Source organism: Thunnus thynnus, chromosome 6, assembly GCF_963924715.1.
Source record: "Thunnus thynnus chromosome 6, fThuThy2.1, whole genome shotgun sequence".
Lineage (NCBI taxonomy): Eukaryota > Metazoa > Chordata > Actinopteri > Scombriformes > Scombridae > Thunnus > Thunnus thynnus.
In genome coordinates, this window is record NC_089522.1 from 28,381,911 (window position 1) to 28,396,156 (window position 14,246).

The 14,246-nt window shown below is 42.3% G+C and overlaps 2 protein-coding genes across 6 annotated transcripts in view; one reads left to right on the forward strand and one right to left on the reverse strand.

The window, feature by feature from the left end:
• Positions 1-14,246, reverse strand: part of LOC137185002 (teashirt homolog 2) — a 100,351-nt gene that overhangs the window by 85,478 nt on the left and 627 nt on the right. For all 5 annotated transcript variants that reach the window (XR_010928737.1, XM_067593205.1, XM_067593203.1 and 2 more), the window contains exons 2-3: positions 14,091-14,221; positions 12,258-12,321 (exon numbers count right to left, since the gene is read on the reverse strand). The gene's annotated coding sequence lies outside the window, so the exon portion shown is untranslated. The remainder of the gene's footprint in view (positions 1-12,257; positions 12,322-14,090; positions 14,222-14,246) is intronic.
• The window catches only part of zfp64 (zinc finger protein 64 homolog (mouse)), a 37,359-nt gene that overhangs the window by 18,882 nt on the left and 4,231 nt on the right, over positions 1-14,246 (forward strand). The gene's annotated exons all lie outside the window — the stretch shown is intronic.

Consider the following 14,246-nt stretch of genomic DNA (forward strand, 5'->3'; position numbering starts at 1 on the left):
TCTCTTCCCTGTCAGAGCAGACGGATGACAACGACCACCGCCGCTGTAGGTCCGGTGGGACCCAGGTAAAAATGAACACAATTAAAAAAAAAAAAATGGATGAGTTGCAATCTGTGGAGAAAAGTCAATGTGTGAGGTTTCGGGTGGTTAGCGACTGAGTGGTCGCAGAAAAATAAAAATCATTAATTTCAAGTGAGGGGTGTCAATCTAGATTTGATAGGAACAGTCTGAAGTGTGAAATGTTTTCCTCTTATTTCTTTTTTTATCAGTTTTATATCAAAGCGTTTGTGTTTATTTGCTAAATGTATGTATGTAACCACCTTGACACAATATGATAGGTCCACATCCACAATATATTCAGTCTGACATACATCATTTTCATTTTCAGCACATCAAACACCCCTTGCTAGAGATTTCACTGATAATGGGAACAAAGCTCTGTCATTTTCCATAGATAATGTAATTGCCATAGGAAATGAAGCCATAAAGATGGCAATAAAGGTTTTAATTTTACTGCCTTCTTCCAGAATTTGACCCTTTGTGATGCCCATATTTCCTTATGCCCCGAGGCGGCAGCTCTGAGACTCTTCTATCTATTTGTTCAAGATCAAAAGGTCTGTCCGACAACAAGAAGCACTGACAGGCTGCTTTGGCACATGTTGGGCCCGTCTATGGGACCGTGGGGAAGGTGAGAGAGTGAGAGCTTTCTAGCTTACTGTTTTCCTCATCACTCTGTCAGAGAGGCTCATCTCCGGAGACTTTCGGGCCGGTTTGTGTGGTCAAAACAACAGAGTCGCACGAGGGAGAAAACAGCAATCACCGCAGTGGTACTTTAGAGCGACCCCGTAGCTTAACCTACCGTCAAACTACCCACCTTGTTCCGTTCTGATAGCCTTGTGGATGATTTTGACTGATTGGTTTTGTTTTTGTTTTTGCCTTTTTGTTGTTCCTCAAGCCCTACCGTCTTCTTCCTTTCCACTTCTAGGTAACAGGGATCATATCTCATATTGTTTCCCAAAGACTTTGATTGTAATCCTTGTTGCTTTCTGAAGGAAAAACACCAGAAGCTGACAGAAGACAAAGCACCATCCACCCACAGGATCCCGGGTAACTAATAGCCCAGGTCAAAGTCTGTCCTTTTATTTATAATCCTCAACAGCATGAAATATGAAGGGCTAGATTGAGATACATAACTTCACCCCCTTTTTTTGAAGCAGGAAGCCCTCAGACACCAAAAATGATGAAATGCTTTGGCTGAGAGGTAAACTATTAATAGACTCCTCCACCTGAAACTGTCACTGTGATCCCTGCTCTACAGCCCTGCATCCACACCAGGAGCACCTTTCAGGGACCTGTGAAGGGCTGCCGAGAAGGACTATCACATATGCTTAGGTGCACCTACTGTACAGAAGGCACGCTTACCCAGAGACCGATACCTTTCATAATTGATAGTAGCGTGCACGTGTCAGTGACTCCATGACGTGAAAGCAGGAGTATGGGACATGCGGATACTTCATATTGTGCTGATTCCGGGTGTATAACTGCATACAAAAGCCTAAAAGTGTTGTTGAGTCGAATAGAGGATGATAGTAAAACAGGCACGCCTGCATTTTTCATGGCTAACTAATTAGCTATTTCCCCTAAGAAGCACAAAAAAGAGCTCTTGTGTGTGTGTGTGTGTGTGTGTGTGTCACTGCCGTCTGCTGTGCATCATGAATAAAATGCTCATTTTAAATATTTTGGGGACAACTTTCAGGATGTAAATCAGCCGGCGCTAAAGTTATGTCAGAGGAAAAGTCACCGCCGGTAGCAACCACATTCCACAAATGATCATTTATTACCCAACACTATTTTAAAGGGGGAAATGGCAGCCTCCCTTTGTCAAATCTAACAAGGGAATAGCTTTCAGGTGCTTATACCGCCATAACTCATCTCGGTGACCTTTTGAGCAGGAATTAGGGCACTTTCATCCTTGCTCAGGTGCTTGTTGGAGTCCATTAGCATTTTTAAAAAAGTGCTACGGAGTGTAAAGAAAAACAGGGAGTCTTTCATTAATAGGCCTAGTGAACTTTAGCGTGATCGGTAAATTATGAAGAATGGCCTGATAAAAGATGATTATAGCGTTGCTACGGATTTGATTTTTAAAGCACCGTCTACTGACTAACAAGCTGAGTTTTGTGGGGGTTTTTATTTTTTTTATTTTACAACACTGTCCCTATTTTTTTGCACACATTGAAGCTAAAATCCATGACAACTTCAAGCACACGTAGCAATCATGAGCTCATATTTCCTTGTTCCGAATGCTCAGTTCCTCCTTTATCATTATTCTCCAATTCAACATGCTCCTCCTTCAGGGAAATTACACAGCCAACCCGCCTAATCCCAGTCGTGGTGAGTGCTATTCCACGGCAGCGGACCAAATTAAACATCTGACTGAGATCGCTGAGAGACAGGACATACCAGTCTTCTAACCCGTTCCCTATTTTTTTTTTTTGAAGCTTCTAAATAATTCATAGATAAAACAAAACACAACAAATACCTCGAGACGTGGCGCGCTACCCGGTAAGTTAATCCCACAAAATGAAATAGAACTTTATCTTGCTGCTCAAATTGAAGCAATACCGTGATATTAAAGTGTGAAAGAGAGCACAAACACTGCAACAAATTACAAAATGCCAGGAGGGACCAACGGCGGTATTACAGAGGACGACCGAATACCATTTCATTTGTGTGGGCCGTGCGGTTCAACCGTTATTGTCAATAAATTGTAACATGCAAGCTAGTTGGAGTCCTCACCGACAGTGTCATATATCAAATCATGAAGTATGATCAACAATTTTTACAAGACCAGCAAAATGACTGATTATAATATAAGAAAAAAGCTCCCAAGTTTTGTTTAAATCCACCACATAAGGCACTCAAGAACTGGCTGGAACCCTAAAGTGCCAGATTGTGTTGAGATGTCATACCTTCTGATATCTGCTGCTGGTTTTGTATTACCAGTTTCCCTGTGATCAAAAGCATTCATCTAAAAAAAGAGGATATCTGAGTGCAAATATCATCTTTATACGGCCATTACTTATTAATCTTTATGTTCATTCCGGGGCCACTAAGTCATGTCACCTCGATGTCCTCTGAAAGCGAATGGCCCCGACACGAGTATATTGAATTACATGTTCCCCTGTTTACTGGAAAAGCAGGTCTTGGAGATAACAAGAAAGGTGATATTTACTGTAGCCTGCAGCAGTGTGATGATGTGCCCTGCCAAATCAACACAGCTCAGGTGGGCCGAGGAGCTCCTCTGTGTTGGGGAGAGGACGAGACCGAGCCAGACGCTCGCCGAAAAGAGTGATTTGTGTAATCGTACCTTAAGATCGGTGGCTATCGGCCCCTTTTTACAGAGATCGGTTTGGCGAATAGAGTTTCTTTTTATTGGACTTCCTGTTAATGACATTTGTGTGCAGACGTTTTTTAGCCGTGATGACATTCGCCGGTCTTTTCAGACAAACTGCTGTTGAGAGGTTACTTTTCTACTAAGACAGCAAATAAAACAGTCTCACAAAATCTGGAGAAACCACCAAACACTGAAATGCAGATTAGCAAACTGAAATATTTCTTTATGTTAAAGGGTCATGTGACAAAAACTTTTTACCTATACTTCTACTAATAATCATATTTGGAGACAAGTCACACTATTTCTTGCCATGAAGATGAAGCTGACACTTATAATTTGTTTAAAATGAATATATCATTCTTATATCTTGTTGCTTTGGGCTTTGGGAGATGGTGACGGGCATTTTTCACTATTATCTGACATTTTGAGGAATAGTGCCATATCAAGTTGTGTTTAAGTTTCGAGGCTTGTCACCTGATTAGAGCCAAAACGATCTTTTCTTTATGTTATATGTCGAGCTGCAATGATTAGTTAATGAATCGAATAGTCAACGATCAGAAAATGAATCTGTTTTGATTGATTGTTTCAGTCATTTTATAAGAAAAAAAAGGAAAATATTTGATGGTTCCAGCTTCTCAAATGTCCTCATCAAGACACAGGAGGTCTTGTTCCAATTAAAGTAGCCTATATAATAAAATCAGAGAGAAATATATAAATATACATTATATTGCACATTTGTGTGCAGGTACAGTATCGCACATAAGTAGTAAATAGATAAATAAATGTATTGCACATAAGTGATGGGTGATAAACACTTGTGATCAATACTTCTTATCATATATGACAGTTAATTTAATATCTTAACGTTTTTAGACTATTAGTCAGACAAAACGAGCATTTTGAAGACGTCATCGTGGCCTCTGAGAACTTGTGAACGCCATAAATGTGAATTTCAAAGTCTAAACAATCAACTGTGAAAATAATAAGTCATATGATATGATAGTAAATGTAATATCTTAAGGTTTCGGACGGTCGGTCGGACAGAACGAGCGAACTGAAGACGTTGCTTTAGGCTTTAGGAGGTTGTGATGGTCATTTTTCACTATTTTCTGACATTTTGAGGACCGAGCGTTCAATGGATTTATTGAAAAAAAAATAGCAAGCAGATTAATCAATGATGAAACAAATAACACTTCACATTTCAGATTTCAGGATCTTTGCTGTAGTTCAAAGGTCACAGTGTGTGGAAAGATTTCAGCTGCACCTTTAACTGACATTACTGACAGATTTTAGTCATATTAAAAACTTCAAAACAAAATTATCAATACTTTTATGATCTGGTTTCCATAATTAACATACATGATTCTTAACACAACGACCTCTGTCACATAAACGAAATGACTTTACGGTGACATGTGACATGTTTAAATAAACACTCAGAGGCAGAGACAGTGTAGCATACAAAACAAGAGCGCTTTATGGTTAATAGAGTGTTTTGATCATCATATATATAGGACTAGGGAAACAGGTGCAGATGAAACAACTGGAACACATGGTGGAAGCCAGAAGCTCCACACACCTGTTCCCTTCCTGCTAAACAGCCTCGCAGTAGAGCAGCGTCTCTGGAGCACAAAATAACTTCCATCTCACACACACACACACACACACACACACACACACACACACACACACACACACACACACACACACACAGTATACATTTCTCCAATTCTAATAGCACAGAGATGGAAAACAGACATTTGTCCCTTTTAGGGCCAATTGCAATGGTGATAAATGAAAGCAGGACTCTTTCTCTATGCTGCTGGAAGATCTTAATGCATTTTCCTCTGGTCTGTGTAGACAGAGCACTCCACAGGGAGAGAGGAGAGGGGAGGGGAAGGGGAGGATAAGTAACTATAGGAGGTGGTAATGGTGTTGGTATCGGGCTGGTGTTGTTTGCCCTAGCTGTATTGAAGCGATGGTCCCTGAGGAGCCTGGCACAGGGAGCTGGGTTTGTCAACCTTGTCTGAGGGACTTAATATGAAAACAACACTAATGAGAACCATTTCCATTGCTCTGTTTATTTTCAGAGATGCATTGAGCGGGGCATACGCACGGCTCAGTGATCGCACGTTGCATTGCATTCATTATGGGGCCCTGGATGGGCTACTGATACATTACACACAAACACACTTATAATTGCATTTTTTTTTTTTTTTTTTTATTGTTCAGTGCTACTTTTAATGCCGCACTGAAGCAAAATGGGCTCCATCTGACCAAACACAATCATAATGTTATGCGTCTGTTTGGCATCTTTTATCCTTTTTAGAAATTCCGACTAAAAAGCTGAAAATTAGACATATTTCATAAGGACTCTGTAGCAAAAAACTGCACATCTGCACTGTAGATTCTATAGTATCTGAAGAGATATTCTCTTCATCAATAAATGACAAGCTTCAGCAGACAAGTATCATTTCCTCCGAGCAAGACGAATCCTCCGGCGTCCATCTATTCACTCAACATCACGCCATTCTGAAAATCTCTCTAAAGTGACATTACTCTAGAGATTGAAACCACTATTTCATTGAGCAGAAAATTGCTATTGAATTTGGAGCTGAATAATTGGAAGCCATGTTCCAAATGCAACCCGCAAGAAAAAAAAAAAAAAAAAAAAAAAAAAAAGGTAAGAGTTATGTTTTACTGTCACACTCAAACCGATGACATTCTGAAGCTGAGCGGCACAAATGGTATGGGTATTGTTGGACGGGACATTGCTCTCCTTTGTATATGAGCCATATCAAGCGAGCCAGTTGCAAGGCAATTTTTGAAAAAAGGATGCAATTCACTTTGATTTGATAGAGGGCCATGAAAGGAATAAAAAGAAAAAAAAAAAATCAGCATTTTAAAGAAAAGATACAAGCATTCAACTGTGTAGTTACATTTGCTGTATTTGTCATAGCGTGGACTACATATTAATTTTTGAAAAATACCGGTTGTGTTGAAGATTGAACGTGGCGAAGATTATTTGTGCAAGGAGAAATTTCCCTTGTGCAGCACAGAAATCATAAATTCAACATGTAACATACATATAAAATATAATGGTTGCATGCATGTACATCAAAACTAAGATTCCTACAAGCCTCTTCTGCCTTTTAAGGAAAGAATAACGGCTTCAGCAGCTCTTTATCTGTTTGCTGTTTTTCTTCTGTTGAGCTTGGTGGCATTGCCTCTCTCTCTTTCTCTCTCTCTCTCTCTCTCTCTCTCCATCCCTGCCCGCCCCTCCCTTCATCCAGTGATCGTTTTGTGAACCCGTTAGCCTGTCATTGGTTTAGAGACTCCAAATGACCCTGTGTTTCTGCGGAAGACTCATTCATCCCCTCCCTTTCCCTCCCCAGGCCACTGGCAATACTGATGACCACCAGAAAGACACACACACACACACACACACACACACACACTTCCTACAGACAGACATTAACACACATACACACACACACACATGCACACACGCACTGATGGCTGCTGTGGTTTGCTGGTGTAATGTGCTTTGTTGTGTGAAGGTATCAATCAGAGGGGAGCAGATTATTAGAGTGTCTGAAAGAGATCAAACAATGTTGCCGTCTGCACCCACACATGGCTGATTTACAGGCAGGCTGATAAAGTACTGCAGCTCTCTGTCAGGGGCTACATGACGGCTCGCCGCGCTCTTAGGATAAATTATTGCAGAGGCCCGCGGTAATGTCTCTCCACCTAGCAACCAGCCGCCCCAGCCGCTGCCAGGGGAGCCCTGCCTCGTCTGCCATAATGGCACTGTGTCCGGGGTCAGCAGTTACTGTATTGTAGCGGGGTGGGAGGGATATATACACACACACACACACACACACATATATATATACTGTATACACACACACACACGCTTGAATGCATGCGCGTGCACACTTAACGGCGACGTTTGTCTCTACGCTTGCCATTGGAAAGCGATGCCAAAAGACACTCAGGGATGACTAGAGGAGGACTGAGTGGACACAGGGGAGGAGCTGGTGTCTCGCTACAATTTTGCAGTGGAGCAACATTTTTTGAAAAACTGACGCCTCGGTTCCAAACAAGACAGCGCCGAGAGACGAGAGAGTGTAGGGGGGAAAGGGGGGGGACTGGAAGGGTGGAGGGGGGGGGGTGCCATTATCAAAAAATAAAGCTCACTTGTGTGATTGGCCAGAAGGCAATTCCACAGACACATTATTTCATACTAAGCTGTCTCTAACTGTCTGTGCTTATGTCAGGCCTGCACAAAACAAAACAATCATGTCCCTGATTCATACCAGCCTGATGGGGACGTTTTTTAAAAAAAACGCCGGTGTTTTTATGACAAAACGCGGTATCGCCAGGTCCGCTTTTCAAGGCGAGGCCGCATATCCTGAGCCTCGCTTTAGCGGACGGTGACAGAAGTTAAATATATAGATAGATAGGCAGAGATCAAAATGAATAAGTCACCACCCAGAAGTGGATTTCACTTACAGATGACGCATAACTATTTTATGTCCCGTTGAGTTCCCCGGCCTTTTATTTACTCGAGATGGCTTTTTTTTTTTTTTTTTTTTTATTCCTGTACACAGAGCAAGGTCAGAGAATTCACTCTAGAAATTGGCAGGGAAAAGACACACAGGGGCTGCGAAAAAAGTGAGTAGAAAAACTATACCGAGATGCTAAAAGATAGATGCTGTCGATTGAGCGTGATGAATATTTTACTGAGGCTTTCTCCATTAGAGCTTTTTCAACAGGATCTTCTTCTATATCAAAAAAAGAGGAATAAAAAAAAAAACAACAACTAAAAAATACATTTTTGTAAAGGTGGTCCGCAGTCAGGAGTTCAGAAACTGGCTTTGGCGTGTCGTCTGCCATTTCACTAGTGACTGGGTGATCGTCGCCTCCCTGTTCCCCCCCCCAACCCCCCTCCCCTGTGTTATCTCGCTCAAAGCAGTGCCATCCCTCCATTGTAATAATGCCGCTTCCCAGCAGCCCTTGGAATGACCTTTCTTTAATTAACTGCATCTTGATGAGCAGATCTACATAGAATGTGAAGGTTAATTAATGAAGTATCACTGCTTAGTCTTAAAACCATCACCTAGCGGATGACAGCCAGCCCACCACTCTCAATTTTACCCCCCGATCTCATTAGCAATGGTAGGCCAACGGACAGCTCGGCTCTGGCCGGTGGATCTCCAGTAAATTGTATCAAAGACAGGCCCTTTGATATCCTTCGTATGGCTACATAAGACCATATTCTGACTCTACATTTTGAATAATATATGAGAAATGCTCACAAATACACACACACACACATTCTTGCATCACATAATGTGTTCGTGTTTTTTCTCTGAGGTATGAATCTAGTCAGCAACACCCCCATAAATAATTCAAATGAAGGTAAAATAATATTTCAATTAAGATCCATGTAATCTGTTTCCTGCAAACAAATACATGATGGATGGTGATGGATAATTCTTGTATTATTGCGCAGTTTCATCTTGATAAGCTTTCGGTTTCCGTGTGATTTCATTTCAGGGCGCGTTTCACCGTCGCTTATCGTTGCAATTTGGAAAGAAGATCCACATTAGCGAATGTTGCCCAACTACTGAGAGTGTCTTCTTGTGGCGGTTAAAGATGTTATGATGATCCAGGGGGTCTAACGTTACAGCACATTTCCCAAAACTGGCTGCGCTCACACAGCTTTTTGTCTATCTATAATCTATCACAGTAGAGGATGAAGTGAGCTATGCGCAGCACTTAGAGCGCCGACACTAGGTGGACGCTATCCGTCATGGTGGATGTGCTGGGTTTTTGTTGCTGTTGATTGCAAGGTTTCCCTCTTGGGCATGGCGGAGCCGGTCCAGCCACCTGGGCTCATTTGCCATCCCCACCTGGCCTGGACGTCGGGAAAATGAAACCTGAAAGTATCCATGAACTGGCTTCTTTGATGATAAATGAGAGCCCCAGTCAAAAGGGTGTTTATTTAAATAATTCACATTTTGCACCCAATTGAATCAGTTCTGTCATTATCCTGTTACGGATCTGCCGTCTTGTATGCATCGTATGCACTTTCACTGACACCTAACAACTTCTCTGACTGTGCTGCTGCAGCATATATACAGATGTGCATGTAAACCTCCCATCAGAAAAATCACTATTGTCTACTGTATCAGTATTTCTCAGCGCCGAGAAACATGATTGAGTTTCTCAAAGTAACCTTGCTTTTAGCCCCCTAAAGTCAAAGCATTAATGCGTGGCTCGGCTTTCAGGTAAGCTGCGGAGGCACAAAACAACTTACGCGAGACGGCGGAGTTTGACAAGCGTGTGTTTATCCGGTTTTATCCGATATCTGCAGAATATAAAGAATAAAATATGACAGATATATACCCAGGGCCATCTGGATGCAGCTAACCTACCGGCAAAGCAACCGGTCTCTATTTGTGTCTGTTAGCGCTACAACGTTATTGATTCTTACCGTTTACCACTACAACCTTTTGACAGCCATGTATGTAAAAACTGACATGGCTGACTTCATGACAAGCTAACAAAGAGTGATACCCCCCCCCCTACCCCCTGCTGTCTCTCACTGCCGTCTGTGTATTTATAGAATAGAACAGAATAGAGTAGTTATATCTAGTTATCCAGGATGATGATTTCCGAGCCTCATTTACGAATCGAGTCATGAAGAAAGACGGGGGTGAGATTCCCGTTTTGTTTTTCATAAATTCTTAAGAGTTTCCCCAGGTAAACTCGATCCCTAATTGGTGTAGCTTTTTGCTACCACTGATATAGTGTCACGCCTTCACTGATGACTGTCAGGTAAACTTTCTATATAGAAGTATTTCTCCGTTGAAGCGTCTATCTGATTTCCATTTCAGCACCTCGAATGACACCCCGCTAAAAGCTGGCACAATACGCTTCCCCGCACACAACGCTGTCACCAAAGACAACTCGGGAGGAAGCGAGTGTTTTTGAGAGTTTGAAACAAAATAGCTGGTGCAGCATTTCCCCCGTTTTCCCGTCTGAAATCCTTGACACCAGAGGATTTACAGTGAAGTGAAAGTGAGGTGGGTGCTGTATGGAACGAGCTGTGGGGGCTGAATTAGATGGGGTGAGGGTGGTGGGAGGTGGGAGGGGTGGTGGTGGGGGGGGGGTCCACACTACACTCATGCTGACAGGGATCCTCCCTGTAGCGTGTGCTTTTTTTTCCATTAGTTCCTTACTCACTCTCTTGCCCTCCAGACCCGCAGAGTGAGGAAGATTTAAGTGGCCAGTCAAGTGAAATCCCCAAGGTTTGGCAGGTGTGAGGTCTGGCTTCATTATCTACAGACACCTCTGTCCAATTATGAGCCTTGCTCCCTCTGTGACGATGATGATGCCGTGTGGTGTCCATGTGTGTGTGTGTGTGTGTGTGTGTGTAGGGCACGAATAAGCCAACCTCATTGTTATCTGTCTAACTATCAAGATTCCCTCCTCCGTCATGACATCACTGACAATTTCACACCAAAAAAAAAAACACATGCACGCGCACATTCGCACATCTTTTGTTTAGATTTGACTCCGTAGATCCGTTCATGGCCTCGTTTCCTGCTCCTGTTCTACTTGAGAGTTAGAGAGCAACACCTGAAACCTACTTGTGCAATAATGTTAACGGTCAGTTCCTTAGCAACGATAATTAGGCCTCACTGTAAAGAAAAAACAAAGATATATATTACACGCGCGACCGTCCTGTGATCGGGAGTCCTGCTGGTTTTTGATACATCTCTGTGGCTTCTCCATTTTGCTGACCCACTGGTTCCAAAATGTCAGCTACTACAAACTAGAGCACTACAGCCTTGTAAGCCGCTTCAAACAAGCACAGGGTCTCTCTCGCTAGCCTGATTTTGGACACCCCCTGCTGACGCTACAGCAAAATGCACCCACAGTACCCTTCCTTCCAAACCACTGGAAATACCTCAGTTTTGATAGGAATGATTAAATTAGGAGACAAAAAGCTGTTATTTATTCCTCAATGTCACATTAATATCTTATATTCCTGCCACTGAGGCCGCATTAACATCTGTATCAGCAAAACCTCCATGTTTAAGAATACATAAAATCTTATACTACATATTAATTTCCTCTTCATTTACATCCCAGCTTGTTTCTAAGGGGTTGAATACTCTCCTCCTAAGGCTGTGGTCTGCTATTGTCTATGAAGGCACATGTACCCTCTAGTCTCTGGTTAGCCTGCACTCATCTGCAGCCCTATCATCTGCATCAGTTGGCAGATACAAAGAGCATAGCGCCGATTTGCGTGTGTGAGCATGTGCGCCTTTTGTGTGTGTGTGTGTGTGTGTGTGTGTGTGTGTGTGTGTGGCACGGCTACACTTGCTCGCGTGTGCAAGTCTGTCTGTGTGTGTGTGTGTGTGTTTTCCGTGCGCGCTTGTGTGTGTACGCTGTCTTTTTATATGATATAGTGGGAGTGTTGGGAGGCATCTGATGGTTCCCAGACTTTGGCTCTGTTTTATCTGATGCTGAGATGGCAGCTGTTGACCAAAGGAATTCGTACATGTGTGTATAATTCGTCTTACGGCTAAAAAACAAACACTCGGGGACATCTTTTACCCATTCGATTTGACATGATACAAACAGAACAGGTCAATATGTGTGTGTTTGGTTTTCTGTGTTTGCTTGATTATAATTTCAGGGGTGTCTATAAATAGAGAAAAAAGGGCCACAAATCTAAACACATTATACAGTATTTTCTCCTAGCTGTGTGTGTGTATATAACAATCATCAACATGCTCGAACCGATGTGGGGCTGAAGCATGTTGCAGCAAAGCTTTGAACTCACCGTTTTATTTGCTTCCCTCTTAATGATAATAATCTTAGGACTGGCAGTGGCGAATGAGCCTCCCCTGAATTGCAAAGGAGGAAAAAAATGACATGAATTAATAATGAGCAAAATTACTCAAACTCTGCACACCACGACCTGCCGCAGCACGGTGAGCAGCGGGCCCTAAGGTGACAAAGCTAGATAAATATTTTATGTCTAAATATGATTTTGGGGTCCTAAGCCTGCTTGTCTGACAATCCTGCCCAGGTCTTTGCAGCACACGGCTAAACCGTTAAAGCTAAAAAAAAAAAAGAGAGACTTGGAATCGGGTCTTGTCTGGACAGAAGCGAGATCAGGTTTATGTGTTGCAGCCGGCTTCTGAGGTTTGTGCCGGTGAAGTGAGTCGACGGTGTTCTTTGGGTGCCCTCAGGTGGAAGCCTGGTATAATTGCTGTTGACAACCTACAAGTCATTGTGCAATTAAAGCATCTGCCGTTCCTGTGTGGCAGCGGGCTGTGATGCCTTGTGACAGCTCGTAGCCATTAAGCAACTGTAAGCAGCTGGCGTGCCTCGGTGGGGGAAAATAATGTGACAGAGGCACTCCCCCCTATTGTTGCCCTTGTCTCATTGGGGAAAAGAGGGACATTACATCACTCACTGAATACTCAGGCGTCTCAATGAATGGGAGAGGGGCATGTCTACAAATTAGAATTGGCGCAGCTGGATATCCGAGTGATATTTTGTTTCTGAGTACGAAAACTGAATAGAAGTTTATTGTTTTGAAAGGACAACGGAGAACCGGTCATGCTTAGAAAAGCATGTGGTGCATTTAACAACTGCTATTGCTATTACTGGAAATTAGAGCTGAAACAATTAGTCAATCAATACTTTTGATAATTGATCAATTGTTATGGTAATTTTGCAAGCAAAAATGGAAAAAAAATGCTGCTCAAGCTTCTCAAATGTGAAGATTTGTGGCTTTTCTTTGTTTTCTATTACAGTGGGTTTCATATTTTTTGATTTGGGGCTGTTGGTTGGGAAAAAAGGGATGTGAATATGTCAACTTTCTGGGAAATTATGAAAGGCATGGACTTAATTATTAATCCAGAGTCTCCAGATTAATTGATAATGACAATAATCACTAGTCGCAGCCATACAGAGAGTATTTGTAATCATACACATTACTTTTAGCGCTGTGTTTCCTCATAAATAAAGGCGTACTAATGAACTAACCAGACTGCCCCTCATAAAACTTCTTCAGTGAGAAGAAGTGGAAGAACTGCGAAGTGTGAAAAAGTGAGAAAAAACTAAAAAAAACAGATTTACAATTCTTTTGATTGTATAAATAAAGTCTAGATCAAAGTAGAGAGCACACTGGCTGGCTCTCCGCTGCTGGGGGTAGACGACATAAGTCTTTCTTTAATTACCCCGTCTCGGAGTCATTTGTCTGTCACATGTAAATGTGGTCTTTTGATGTACATTTAACTGTATGGAGTTTGTGGGGGGATTTATGTGCATATGATTTGCACGCTCTTTGGTCAGATCTAATTATTTATTTAATTATCTCCTTTTCATGTGTTTTTTTCTTCTCTCTCTCTCTCTCTTCGGGACCGTGTCATCAAATTTCAAACTGCCCCAAAGTAAACTGTACTTTCTTATTAATGTGACATTCACTGTTACCGTGGATGTATCTGAATCTATGGAAACAATCCTGACAGAATCAAACTCAAAGACACTGGGTAATCAACTAGTCAGATTCATGTGGGTAGACCATGAAAGGTTGTATGTGTGTGTGTGTGTGTGTGCGTGTGCCACTGTGAATATATGAGTGTGTGTGTGTGTGTGTACACACCTCCTGTCTGTCTCAAGGATTTGCTGTTTCAGCAGGGAAGGAATCAGTCCTGTGCCTTTGCCATGCAGTAAAGTCAGCGTAAGGAAATTCCTGAGCCTCACAGTGGCAATCAGGCAGTTAAGGACCTGCCACTGAAAATGGAGCTGTATGTCAGTC